We start from the raw sequence: 15434 nt of genomic DNA on the forward strand, positions 1-15434 counted from the left end.
AACTTGTGCAAAATAGCGAGCGTTCAAGATAGTAATAAATCCTTCATTGAAAACTCCTTGACCACCTCTACAAATGTGAAACTGTGAAACTACCCAGAGGAGGTAAACACTTGTCTTACCATTGCAAAAGTATAATGCACCAAGGTAAAACAAGAAGCGACCCATTATGGGTTTATTACATCACTAATATTAAATTCTACGTTCCACGATTGTGTTTTTAAGCTAAAGGACAGCGTGATTGCGAATTATGAAATTAATGGAAGAATACAGAATTGACCCACAACCAACTATGAACCACTTTGAACCATTGTGACCAACTCCGACTTACCAACGTAATCAACTCTGACCCATGATCCACGTCCTTCTCTCCATTGACTAAAGAGGTTACACTTGAAATAAAACAAGACTGTGAAATTTTCACTTATCGGAGTTTGAATACCTACCGTCAATCGCTTAAGCACCGCTCTGTTACAATACCGGTCCGGTGGATCTGACCTTTACGATATACAATGGTAAAGTGTTTCTCATCTTCCAAATTAAGATGAATTTAAATTTATCATATAAAATTATTTCTTTCTTGGCTTACATATACATTTCAGTTGAAAACAGGATGAAATTTGAAAGTATCAAATCAAGATAAAGTAGACCAACGTAAGAAGAAAAGAAAGAAAAACTAGTTTTCCATATAATTAAGCATGCCGTACTAATTTAAAATGCTCATGAAATTAATCTTGGAATACAAATGTTATGTCTATTTTTCTCACAACTTTATGGTTTGATTGCCTTATGCTCCGAACAATCCATATATTAAACACCAGCTTCAGCAATTATTATATTAGAAAGCAGTGGATATAAAATGCAAAGGACTGTAGTTTCCATTCCTCAATTAGTTTCTCAACTAATATCAATCGTTTTCGATAATTTTTACAAATCAACCCACTACCAATTTACAATATATAGAAAATCCCCCCCCCCCGCTCACAAAACACATTTTTAAAAATGCCAGGACACGTTCTGTTTATTTTTAGTAAAGAGTTATATACTGAATTTAAGCTATCTAAGTTGAACGGCTTGTAAGATACTCAGTTTTTCGCAAAAATTCGGACACCTACTCCCCACTAAGGATATGTGTTATAATGAAAGTGATATGCGTATGATAACTTCCCAGTTGGGATTGGGGCTTGATTATATACCAAATGTCATTTCATTTGACTTTGCAATTTGACCGTGATAATCACGCAGACATAGTTACTTTCAGTTTTTTATACTAGGTATAATAATTCATATATTACAGGTGATTCATTTTTTTTTCAGCAGTTAGCTCCTCTAAAAGCTCACAAGCTGTATCTCAAAATTGAACTCCTATTGCTATTGCCACTCTTACAATTGCAAATATCAAAATCCAAAAATGTCTGAGCTTTTTTCATTAGACATGGAGATTCAGAAGAAGAAAAATGAAGATATTGAAAGTAAAACGTAGACAAGCTCACCAGTGTTCAGAAGATGCTGTCTACAATGCGCAGAACAGAATGGGACGGTGGGTAGTTGGGGGTCGTTTCGTCCAAAGATATTTCGTCCAAAGGATTTTCGTCCAGAGACATTTAGCCCAAACACATTTGGTCCAAAGGGCAATTTCTCCAAAGAACATTTTGTCCAAAAGACAATTGGTCCAAAGGACATTTCGTCCAAAAGACATTTGGTCCAAAGGACATTTCGTCCAAAACACAATTGGTTTAAAGAACATTTCGTCCAAAGGACATTTCGTCCAAAAGCCAATTGGTCCAAAGGACATTTTGTCCAAAAGCCAATTGGCCAAAGAACATTTCGTCCAAAGGATTTTCGTCCAGAGACATTTAGTCCAAACACATTTGGTCCAGGGACATTTCGTCCAAAGGACATTTCGTCCAAAACACAATTGGTGCAAAAGACAATTGGTCCAAAGGACCTTTCGTCCAAAACACAATTGGTCCAAAAGATATTTGGTCTAAAGGGCATTTCGTCCAAAAGACAATTGGTCCAAGGGACATTTCGTCCAGGGATGTTTAGTTCAAAGCACATTTCGTCCAAAGAACATTTGGTCCGGTAACGCTCGGGGGTCACGGGTTTGCTTCTATTAGAAGAGTAAAAGTGATGCATATAACATTATGACTCACAAGTAATACCTCCCAAGTGTAACACTCCGATTTTGAAAAAATAGGCAGGTAGATACTACACACAAAATAAACGAATACGTGTTTTTCTGCGGAAAAGTGGTTTTAGGGGGGCTAAAGCCCCTACTCAAAATTTTGAAAGTTGACGCCCGAAAGGCAAGAAGAGGTGGACCGAAGTGAACGAAATTGTGCACAGATATTGCAGACGTAAAATGAGGGAATACGTGTTTCGTATTTTCCTGGAAAAAATGGTTACGTGGGGCACAGACTCCTCCAAACCTTTGATCACGAATGTCAAAAGTACTAATAATAGTATGTCAGATGTGTGTAAAGAACATGAAGAATTGCAACGAAACTTTGAGTAGGGACAATACGCAAAAAATAAATAAATACGTTTTTTATTTTCTGCGAAAGAACGGTTTTAGGGGGCAAAAGCCCCCATCCAAAAGTTTGAAACTTGAGGCCCGAAAGGTCACAAGAAATGAACCAAAGTGAATGAAATTGTGCAGAGATATTGTAGACATAAAATGAGGGAATACTGGTTTCGTATTTTCCTGAAAAAAAGAAAAAGGTTTGGGTGGGAAACAGACCCCTACAAAACTTTCATCGTGAAACATCAAAAGTGCGAATAACAGTGTGTCAGAAGTGCTTAAAGGACATGAAGGATTGGAACGACATATTGTGTAGGGACAATACGCAAAAAATAAACGAATGCGAGTTTATTTTCTGAGGAAAAACGGTTTTAAGGGACAAAATCACCCACCAAAAATTTTGAAATTTGAGGCCTAAAAGGCAAGAAGAAGTGTACAGAGTTGAATGAAACTGTGCACAGATATTGTAGACGTAAATTGAGGTAATTGGGTTTCGTATTTTCCTTTAAAAAAACGGTTGCGTATACCACGGACCTTTTAAACTGTTGATTACGAAATGTCAAAAGTGCAAATAATTATACGTCAGAGCAGTGGCGTATTTAGGGGGGTGGCTTCCGGGCTTAAGCCCCCCCCCAAAATCTTACTGAGTATAGTAAAGTAAATCTAGATATCTTGCAGAATTTTCACATTTCCAGGCAAAGCCCCCCCCCCCGAAAGTTAGCAAAGCCCCTCCCGAAACAAAATCGTAAATACGCCACTGCGTCAGAGGTTCTTAAAGAGTATGGAGAATTGCAACGAAACCTCGTATAGGGACAATTCGCAAAACAATAAACGAAACGTGTTTTAATTTGTGCGGAAAACAGTGTTGGGGCCTAGGCCTTCTCCGAAAAAAGTAAATATTACCGTAATAGCGCAGGAAGTAGTGGACCAAAGAAAATGAAATTGTGGGTAGACATTTTAGAGACCCTATGTAAAATAAGGTCTTTCGTGTTTCTGAAGTATCCCTATCCGTTTTGCTTCAAATTTGGCACATCAACAGCAAACAGGAAATTAATCGATACGTGTTTTTGTTTATGCGGAAAAACATTGTAAGGGTTAAAGGTGCCTCCTGAAATGCTATAAAATACACTATACTGTTTGTGCTTGTCAGAGATTTATTTGTAGCCAGGGAAGCCTGGGAATTTCCCCCCTTCTAAATTTTGACTTCCCTGTCTCTATGTTTAATCCAGTCTTCCCAGCCTGGGAAGATGTTTTCCCCCTTTCTTAAGCTATAAACTGTTTAGAAGTGCAACGATTCAACTTCATGTTTTAGTATCGATTCTTTATTTTTTCAGTGTGTTTATTGTCACGAGCTATGTTGGTCTTGTTTATAAAATTGCTTTCCAAAGAATTGTTCATAGAATTGCTTTCAGTTTCTTCTGCAGAGTGTGAAAGAGGCTTTTTCAACTCAAACTTACAGCATACTGACGCTAGAAACCATTTATCTGTAAAAACCCTCGAATCTCTTCTTTCCATAAACGTTAATGGGCCAGACATTACTTCTTTCAATGCAGAAAAATATGACTTCAGCTGGATAAAAAGTGGATATCATGTTGCTACCGACAAACCAACTGAAAACGACGGTATCCCATGTAAACCAACCTCCTATTGCTTCACTATTCTAAAGTGAGGTACGTTATGAAAATATTGTTAATTTCTAAAGACAGTGTTAGATAACACGCCATAAGTCATGCTTTAGCTTAACTCATGACGAAATTGACAGTCAATCATTTCTTGTGATTTTGTTGTAAAAACTGTAAATTTTGTAGGCTACAATGGCTGTTTCCATTTCGAGAGTAAAAGTGAAAGAAAAGGTAAAGTATTTTTTCCTAGATAGCATCACATTGGTAATTGTTTAATAGATGCTCATGATTCTTCAGAGACCAGATTACAGTCTTTTTTCAATTCTGGATTCGTTTTAATACCAGTATGTTTTGTTGACCAGGAGTTTACTTTCAGCAGAACAGTGCTACGGTCACAGACCCCTGAATCCAATTTTATTAAATAGAAGGAGCAAGTGCAAAAACTTATTTATGATATGAGGAATGACATTTAATACCGTCTTTCCCCTTCTATTTAATAAAATCAGGTTCAAGTGTATGTGCATCTATCACTGTTCTGCCCAAAGTAAACTCTTATCTTTTATCGTATTTATTGTTCGGGCGAGGAATTTGGTTATCAACGACCAAATTAGAACGGACTAAAGAATTATTTGTCATAACAAAACTGTTTAACGTAGGAGTGTGACACTTGTCATGACAAGTTGTGCAGATTGCAATGTAACTGTAGGGCTTTTACTGGATGCTGCACACTTGTCTTCAGCAGTAGGTCGAAAAGTAGCAAGGTAACACATGTAAACTAATCTACCTAACCAAATCTTATCTAACGTACCTACTCGTATTTATCATAAAACTGTTTTTAAAAAGGTGAAAAAATGAACTTGTGGACCACCTATCGAACTTGTAGCATAATTTTAAAGTAGGTAGGTTTAAAAATAACGTTGCCCCAACCCGACTTTAAAGTTGTTCTGTTATACGGAACACAATCATGCATAAACATTCCCCCCTTCTACAAAATCCACAAATAAATCACTGGTGCTTGTTGATCTGCCAAATTTGAAGAAATCAAATGGAGACACTTGTGAAACACGAAAGGCCTTATTTTACGTATCCAATATCTACATACAATTTCATTCACTTCGGTCCACTTCTTCTTGGCTTTCGGGCTTCAACTTTCAAAACTTTGGGTGGGAGTTTTTGCACCCTATAACCCTTTTTTCGCAGAAAATAAAAAACCCGTGTTCATATATTTTTTGCATATTGTCCATACACAAAGTTTCGTTGCAATTCTTCATGTAAATTTAGGCACTTCTGACATACTGTTACTAGCACTTTTGATATTTCATGAGCAAAGGTTTGGAGGGGTCCGCGCCCCACCCAACCATTCTTTCTAGAAAAACACGAAACCCGTATTCCCTCATTTTACGTCTACAATATTTGTGCACGATTCCATTCATTTCGGTCCACTTCTTCTTGCCTTTCGGGCGACAACTTTCAAAATTTTGGGTGGGGGCTTTTGCCCCCTAAAACCGTTTTTCCGCAGAAAATAAAGAAACACGTATTTACTTATTTTATGTGTAGTATCTGCCTGCCAAATTTTTATCAAAATTGGAGTGTTACACTTGGGAAGTGTTAGGAAATTTTGAAATAGAGATTTATTCCGCAATTTTCTTTTCGATAAAACAAATATATGTTGAGATATTCAGAAAAAACGTAAACGCCTGAAAACTAAATGGCCACCTTTCTTTGCTTTCATTAATAATTTTACAAAAATACAGTTTTAGCTTCGCAGAAATACAGTTGTAGCTTCGTTGGTTAAGGAATTCACCTCCCAAAATGATAAACAACCCTTTGAAGAGCATACTCCCTCTTCATTTGCGGACAACATTGCCTCCGCATGGTCATGTGAATCTTGTATTTGGTTTGAGACTTTGCAATGGATATCTTAAATGTACTGTGCTGTACCGAGAAAATTAATATGAAAGCAAAAGTATATACTATATTTGCATAAGGAGTAACACTGAAATAAAAATACAAGACAAGTTAACAATTCTGGTTTGTCATACAACTCACTAATTATGTAGAAACGTCTACCGAAGTTACACACTATCAATAGTCTACAAATAGAAACCAGACTTGTGGTTAACCTGAAAAGATACGTATATTCTACACGAAATGTTCCAACTTTCATCTTATATTTGTCAATCACTTTTCAGAATGTTGCAGCCAAGAATGTGACTGTTTAAGAGTATTATCTTTGGACACCAAGAATATATTTCACACAAGTGTATTTTTCTATTCTCAGTATTTCTTCAAAGATACTTGACACATAATTTTTCACTTTTCTAACACAAGGGTTTGAATACCTAATATTTAACTTGCTCAAATTTAAACTCCATTAATTTTAGTTACCGGTACTTATTTTAGAATTATTTCATTCACAACATGAAAATTTTAGATGTCATGTTAGCAGTTATTACAGCAACATACTTCACACTACAACCTTTCCCTCACTCCTGTTGTTTGGCCATGTTGTTTTCAGGCGTTTACGTTTTTCTGAATACCTCAGCATTATTTGTTCTATCAAAATGAAAATTGCGGAATAAATCTCTATTTCAAATTTCCTTTAGAAATAAGAAGCTACTGAGTCATAATGTTATATGAATCACTTTTACTTTTCTAATAGAAACAAACCCTTCACCCCCAAGCGTTACCGGACCAAATGTTCTTTGGACGAAATATGCTTTGAACTAAACATCCCTGGACGAAATGTCCTTTGGACCAATTCTCCTTTGGACGAAATGTCCTTTGGACCAATTGTATTTTGGACGAAATGTCACTTGGACGAATTGTCCTTTGGACCAAATGTCTTTGGATTAAATGTTCTTTGGACGAAATATCTTTGGACTAAAAGGGTGGCCACCGGGTGGGCCAGTGTGAGTCATGGTGAGTGGTGTTTCGCAGTAGGTCACGTCCTTTTGACCCACGATCCACTGATCCACTCACAAATATTGACCCATTTCACCCATTTACCAACCGACCCACTGACCCACTCCATCTTTGATTTTAACATGTCTTGTTTCATTTAAAAGACGAAACATACATCCACATAATTTTTTCATCGATTGCGAAGGTTGGCTTAATATCATAATTGTAATGGTAATTTCTTCTTAAGGTGAGAAATTGATATGATTAAAAAGCCCATCTTGACGTGGGTACAAATTACCTTCCGAAGTTATTAGAAACACTTTCTCACCCCGAAAACTATGAATTCGACAAATATTTAAGTAATTTTTGAGATTTTTTTTAGCTCTCCCAGGCCATCATCCTGTGAAGGTGGGGATGAATTTGGATGTAACCTCCATTGGGAGCATCACTATCCATCTCAACGACCGAGAAAATTATGGATAAAACACTAAGATCAGTCGTTTTACATTATTTTTACATGTCACACCTCCCAACTTTCATAACTTCATACTACTACAATATTTTCTTCTTAGATTGAAGTAATATGTCCCCCAAGTTTGGTAAAGGTTGTCCCAGACATTCCAGAACTACGCTCTCCTTATTAGATGTGCTGGGGATCTTACTCTTACTGGAAGTTGAACTTAAACTTAAAGGTCATCAGAACTGCTCCCAATGAACTTGGCGACCACGAAAGATATGGGTTGTATACTAACATTGATTATTTTCAATTATTTCTACATGTCACAAATTTCACAAACTCCTTCATTGTGTTAATGAGGGCTTAACTTACATGGCATCTGAAGTTCCAATCTTTACCTAAGAGACCCCCAAAATTATAGATTCGACACTAATGTAGGTCTTTTTTTTATAATTTTGATGTCAGTCCCTTTCATTCCTCCTAGGACAGCAAACGGATACTGCCACTGCTAGGACTAAATTTGGTCTTAAATGGCATTAAAATTTCTACCAATTAATTTAGCGAACAGTGCTACATTTAGAAGCTCGGTGTCCCTACGCACTTTTGCTCACGGCGCCCCCAATTACTACACATTTCTTCGTCCCTTGATCCCTAACTTACAAATAAAACTTAATTCGAATATGTTTAATTAGTGAATTTATTGCATTTAAGTAAAACTCACTAGATGCTAGAGCTACAATTACGTAACAAAAAATAAATGGGAAACATGTTCTGAATTATTTTCAGATTTCTTACGCTATCATTAAATATATTAGAATAGTAAAAGAGGACTGCTCATGAAATAGTATATTTGCTCTCGATTTTTTTAACTTTTTCATACGAAAAAAATTAAAATTTTAAACTTTGCGCTCTTCAAATATGTTGCCCTCTAGGCACGGGCCTGGTTGGACTAATGGGAAATGCGGCACTGAAAACTTACGCTTCGACTCTAATATTGGTTGATTTCGATATTTTTTTGTCGCTACGTAACCACCCTGGGTGCTAATGGGAGCTTAATTGGACTTGAATTGAAAGTAGAACTGTTTACCTAAGCGACCACGAAACTATGGATTCGATACTAATATCGATCCTTTTCTAGCATTTTTGATATATATGATATCCCGACAGTACTCTTTTCCATATTGTAAGAAATATGGTTAAAATTGCTCTAGACATATCAGAATTATGTCGAAACACACACATACATCTACTTTCATATATATAAATACAGAGTGAGCGAGCGAGAAAGTGAGAGAGAGCGACCAAAGGCATCACCACTTCCACATTGCAAAAGCATATATCAGGTATTGAATTGAAAATCTATGTAAAGACCTTCTGCTGTGGCATGCTTCATAAGGACAATTCCAGTCTGCTCACGTGACCTTTGGGGTTCATGAATTTCTTGCGAGCGTTCCGACTTTAGATTCTCTGTTTATACCCTCTTTTTATGCCTCGGATAATTTTTCAAGAATATCAATGACATGCTGTAATACGAATGTTCAGAAGTAACCCCTATATGACAAATAGCTGCAAATAAATACACTACATAATTTATTTATTGCGATGATATTATTTTTTTAATTTGTATTTAACATTCACATATATCATAGAATACCAACGTACTGTGAACACCTGCTATATTTTAAACATAATAATCACTATGTTCTGCAATGATTATATGTTATATATATATATATATACAACTGACGTATTTTAATGTAATTATTTTATATAATTTTTTATGCATTGCGGAAAATAGAATTTCATAAAAAAACATTGACTCAGGTGGGAATCGAACCCTCGACCTTACGATTTGAAACCCAACGGCGTACCACTGAGCTAACACAAGCGCTCCACGAAGAATACTTCTAGCGATATATAACGGTATTTATGATAATAATTACATTCATATCCACTGCAAACGCTGTTTTTGTTCTACTTTGACTTTTATTTTAGTACTCAGGAGAGAATAATGTTCTATGTCTTAACTTTCACCATTCTTTTACATATGGAAAGATTTGTTTACGTATCTAAATATTCCATTAAGTATGGAGAGCAAAATGACAAACAAGCATGTGTTGGCATTAATACAGTTTCGAAATATTGTATCATTAAGTATTTCAATCAATGTTGCTCTTTTATATATAATTGGTAACAAGTCTTATTATATTTAAAAGAAGAAAAACACATCTGCAAGATTTTTCCCGATTGCAAAGGTTGGCTTCGAGGTTCGAACCTGGTTTACTTTTTCCCGAAGATACCCGAAGTTGGACTTAGAAAATATTTGCCTCGAAACAGCAATAAAGAATGCGCTCAACCTTTTTGAGACAAGGTGTACGTAAGATAAATGAATAAATCAATATGAACATTCAAAGTTGCAAAGTTCTTTTTGATACACCCTGTACTATTAATTTATGCAATCAGACATTCCTGCAAGCAAAGGTTGTCGAAGAAGAGTATTCATATGCTTTTTATGACTTTTTTTTTGTCTTAGCCCTGCCCTTTACAATTATATATGGGGGTTGCATACCTATCAGGCTTCTGCTTCATGGCCAAATGATAATGAGTTGAGTTGATTTTTAGTTTAGCGTCCCTTTCAGCAGCGAGGCTATATGAGACGTGGACCTACTGATTAACGTGGAATCCGAACCACATGAGCTCCCGCCGGCCAAATGATAATGAAAAACGAAGGATAACCATTTTTCCATTCTAAGTTTAATCTTCATTGTTTGGAGTGTTTTGCCCAGTGAACACCATATATATCACTGACATTTTAATTAATTGTGTGTGTAATGTATGTTCTTATTACATACTGCATGCAAGAAAAAAGAAAACACTGGTCATACATGAATTAAAAACTCCAACCTGAAGTAGGCTCAAATCTTGCAAACGGTGCGAGATATTGAAAAAGTAATAATAAAAAAATAAAAAAAAAAACTGTATGGTATCTCTTGCCAATTTTTATCAACACGTTTTTCAGTTGTGTCTGTAAAGGAACATGTACTGAAATTATATAGAATGACAAGGAGATTCATGCTCATATGTGAATGATGCGCTGTGTAGAGAGCGCAGGTTCAGCTAGTACTGTTTAATTTAACTGTAGTTGATTGCGTGTCCTTGAGCAAGACCAGTTCTTTTAGAAGAAAAAAAAAACGAACATGGGGTCACTACAAAGGAGAAGAACCAAACTGACCCATTCTGTGAATGTTTATTATTATTATTATTATTATTATTATTATTATTATTATTATTATTATTATTATTATTATTAATAATAATAATAATAATAATAATAGTAGTAGTAGTAGTAGTAGTAGTAGTAATAGCATTATGACGTGAGTTAAAAAGTGTCAGTAGCTCGTTCATGGCTAAGCGGTTAGCATACGCGCCTATGACACGGGAGACTCGTGTTCGATTCCCGGGAGGGAACTTATGTTGTTCGGATTCCACATTAATCAGTAGGTCCACGTCTCATATAGGTTTACTGCTGAGCGGGACGTTAAAATCAACTCAACTCAACTTTAAAAAAAAGGTCAGTTCATATGTATATTTATGTAAGATGCTTACAAGATCAAGACTAGAGTTTGGTGTAGTTATTTGGAATAGTATAGGTATAATATTGGTCAGGGACGTACGCAGGGGGTGGGTCCTGGGGGTCCGGATCACCCCCGAAATTCCAACTTTTGTGTAAACTTGCATAATATAGGTCTGCCGTGTCGTGACAAAACGCTGTAACTTTGGCGAAGAAGTTTTGCGAAAATGAGCCTTAAAGTTTTCATCCGAAAATGTGATCTGTATCGTGTAGAAATAGTGTATCTTGACTTTGGAAACACGTGGTTACATGTAATGTTACGTAAATGCATGTTGTGTGATTAAATTTGGTGAAAATTGATTGGTTGACCATTATTGCCTAGTTACACTGGTTCTACACGATACATATCACATTTTCGGATGAAAACTTTAAGGCTCATTTTCGCAAAACTTCTTCGCCAAAGTTACAGCGTTTTGTCACGACACGGCAGAGGTATAAGGTCACCAATGTAATAGGAGAAATGAGTTGAGTTGATTTTGAGTTTATCGTCCCGTTCAGCAGCGAGGCTATATGAGACGTGGACCTACTGATTAACGTGGAATCCGAACCACATGAGCTCCCGCCGGGAATCGAACCCGGGTCTCCCGCGCCAAAGGCGCGTATGCTAACCGCTTAGCCACGGAGGAGCTCCATAATAGGAGAAATGAATCCAAAATCTGCAATTTTAAGAAAACAAATGAACAATTCTTTTAGTTTACTTTTTTTTGTCTTTAACAAAAATATCAGCACTGAAGCATAAATTTTAGAGTTTGACAAATATTAATTTTAGTATTTTTGACGATATATCTATTTCGATACTAAAAAATATTTGGTAATGATTTGACAAGGAATTAATAATCCAATACTACTTTATTTAATGTGACACTATTTTATGTTATTATTATGTTTTATTGTTCCAGTAAGCCCGTTACATTGTATGCAATATGTGTTTCTTTTGTCTGATAAAGTGCTGTATTTTTTTCCATTAGGCTGTTCATGACACAGAAATAATAATAATAATAATAATAATAATAATAATAATAATAATAATAATAATAATAATAATAATAATAATAATAATAATAATAATATTTGCATTTTTGCGTTGGTTTACACTCTACGTTATATTCTTATTTTTTTAAGATTTTAAAGGAATAACAGTAAGAGTCATCCATGAACACTTTTTCCTTTGTTATCGTTTAAAGAGAAATGTCCATTTAACAGTCATTATAAAAGTCCACTAGCACAGGCGATACAAAAATGTATGCCAGTGATAACAGTGATCTTTAGCATCTTCACTGATAACAGTGATACTTTTTTTTGACGGTGGGTATCCATATTATATCTTCTGCTATTGATACGAAGGTATATTTTTATAGAATGCCAGATTGTAAGTTCGCGCTGCTAGATGGCACCAAACTTCCTGCAGCTAGAGACATCTAGCGCACAAAATTAACACTTCTAGGCGTGTTGTTTTCTCACTCTATTTAGCATACTTTCGTATTCTATGTTATACTACTTTTCAGTATATATATATATATATATATATATATATATATATATTCTCACAAAATTTATGCCGTACTTTTTTTCATTATTTTAACTATCGTTAATTAGTTGTTGCTCCCAAGAGTTTGGTTTGATCTCTAACATTATGTGTTCACATGGTACTTAGTTAAATGTTATAATTGGTTGCAGTTAAGTATTATTATTATTTTTGTTTTTATTATTATTATTATTATTGTTATTATTATTATTATTATTATTATTATTATTATTATTATTATTATTATTATTATTATTATTATTATTATGTGAGTATGTTAACCAGCTACTCAGATAATACTTCTAATTGTAAACAAGCTTAGTGTCAACATTTAATTTGTGCGAATGTGTTCATTTTAAACTTGGGAGTTCTGAATTTCGAAAACTAAGTTTTATTCTTTCCGTTTCTACTCTCAGTTGATGGTTGAACTTGTAAAATTATTTTCTTTTCTTTCTTTTTTTTTTAATCTCTTCTACATCACGACGCAAAGTTTGTCAGAATTCCAGTTAACAAAACAGCCGAAGGACTGTCACCAGACGAAGTTCCACGCGCTGGTTGGAAAAGCTAAATCGTTAAGCAGAGACACCTAGTGAGAGAATGTTTCGAAATTGAAATAGATGGTGACATTTTGACGGATGAATGTAATGGAATCGGTGACGAAACTATAAATGTCCTTCAGTAGGAATCACGTCAGATTTAATGCATGTTGTATCGTTATAGCCAGTCATACAAAATAAATTGAATACAGAATTGTTCGAATCTGTAGTTATTAGGAAACTTTATTTTTTTTTTCAAAGCACAAATAGGTGGATTCAATTTCATTGTGTATGATGCAAATTTGGTTATGTTTATCCTGCTACATATTTGAAGTTTTATTCGCTAGTGTGTAGTTACGGTTTTCCGACCTTAGTATAATATTTATTACATATTGCTTCTTTTTTTTTTTTTTAATTTCGTTGTTTATTGTATTCTAACAAAATTAGAGTTCAAAAGACAAATATTTTTAGAACTGAAAAATCCAATAAATGAATATGTTTAAAAATAAAATTAGTATTGGTTTTACAGAAAGAGTTTTAGAGAACAGGTGAAATACTTTTAGTACATTTAGATGGCAAATATAAAACCCCAATGCCACAATGATATTATGAAGAGACAGAGCAAGAAATTACAGATATGGAAAAATATAAGCTATTTATGTATTATGATCTTATGAATCCGTTAAATAATGGATATTCTATACATCAAATATTTTTCAAGAATGAGCCGCTAAAATGAATTATTTTTGAAAATTTATAAGGGAAAATTTATGTTTAATTAAGATAAAAGATTTTTTCTAACTTGTGTGAAGGGAAGGAGCTTAAGATACTAATCGCATTGCCTCTTTGTATAGCTAGGCTAATGCGTTGTACTAAAAATTGTTGGCTTCTGGCGTCGCCTGATTTAGCAATCAAATTGGAACCCAGTTCTTTCAAAAATTTGTGAGCTTCTTTGCTGAAAACCCCCATAGTTTCAGTTGCAAAAGCAACGAAAAGATGCTCTTCTTTCAGTTTAGAATATTTGGAGTGTTTTCTCTTGCAGGCCACTTCAGCTGCACTACCTGCTTCGTTTTGTGTTGATGGCAAATAAGATGGTGCAAAGGTATCCACGCATGTGACATCCCATATCAACCGTTGACCCATTTTCCATGGAGTTAGGGTAATTCCATCTGGCCGCTTTCCATCTTCTCGAAACATTCCTGGTGGTTCCAAAATGCTTGGAAAATCAATGCTCGCCAGTGTTCGTTTTATTATGTTGTTCAATTCACCATGGCGTACTAATCTTCCTCCACTTTTAGTACAACTTAGTGCGTGTAACCCTTTTTCATCCATTCTGCTTTGGCATGTACAAGTAAATGTATGGCAGATATTTACCCCCAGACGCAAAGCTACACATATTTGAAAAACTTTGTTATCTAAAAAGGTTCCAATTGTTTTAGATGGCGTGGCTTGCAACCAAGCACCGGTCTCTTTTTTCTGTAAAGCCTTCATACGCACAGTGTCAATTATACTTTCAGGAATTACTTCATTATCTATTACTTCCTGTAATAATATTGCATCCCAACTTTTTTGTAATTCTTTTGTCTCAGGAATTTTACTGTTGTAGATCCCCTTCCAAATTTCCAAAGCCTCATCCATGTGATGTATATCCACGTTGTCAACTGAACTATTTAAAATATTGGAGACAAGTGGACGCACCCCATGGCAAGAGGAAAGGAAGGCTGGTAGGCTCAAGTCCGATGCTTTCCGTATGTTTAGACCTCCTAGGCGGACTGGAAGGCTTGCTTGTGTCCATTGGGTTTCGTTTAGGGAATAGTTGATTATTAGCTGTAATGCCTTTTTCAAATAATTATCTATCTGGAAAACTTTAGATGGTATTTTCCATGTTGGAACAGTTCTTAAAAAGTACGTTAGCTTTGGAATGCCGAAGCAATTTTTGAGAAGAAAATAAGCCATGTGATTTGGTAAATTTTTTAGTCTCTCAGTTATTACTTTGAAACTATTCATATGTTTCTCGAAATGGATATCATACCCTTCTTCGTGGAGCGGAGACCCTAATAGCGATAATTCATCTGGTTGTAAAATACGTATGCCTGGCAACAGCTCTTTAAATTGGGTTTCTACGTCTGTGTCTATTTTACCCGATGTGTAATAGAGTTCACATTTCGATGGATTCACCTCTAGTCCAATTTTCTTAGATTCTGCAATTAAATGCTTCATGTCCTCTATGACTATATT

Source organism: Thermobia domestica, chromosome 6 (genome assembly GCF_964235325.1).
Source record: "Thermobia domestica chromosome 6, izTheDome1.hap1.1, whole genome shotgun sequence".
NCBI lineage: Eukaryota > Metazoa > Arthropoda > Insecta > Zygentoma > Lepismatidae > Thermobia > Thermobia domestica.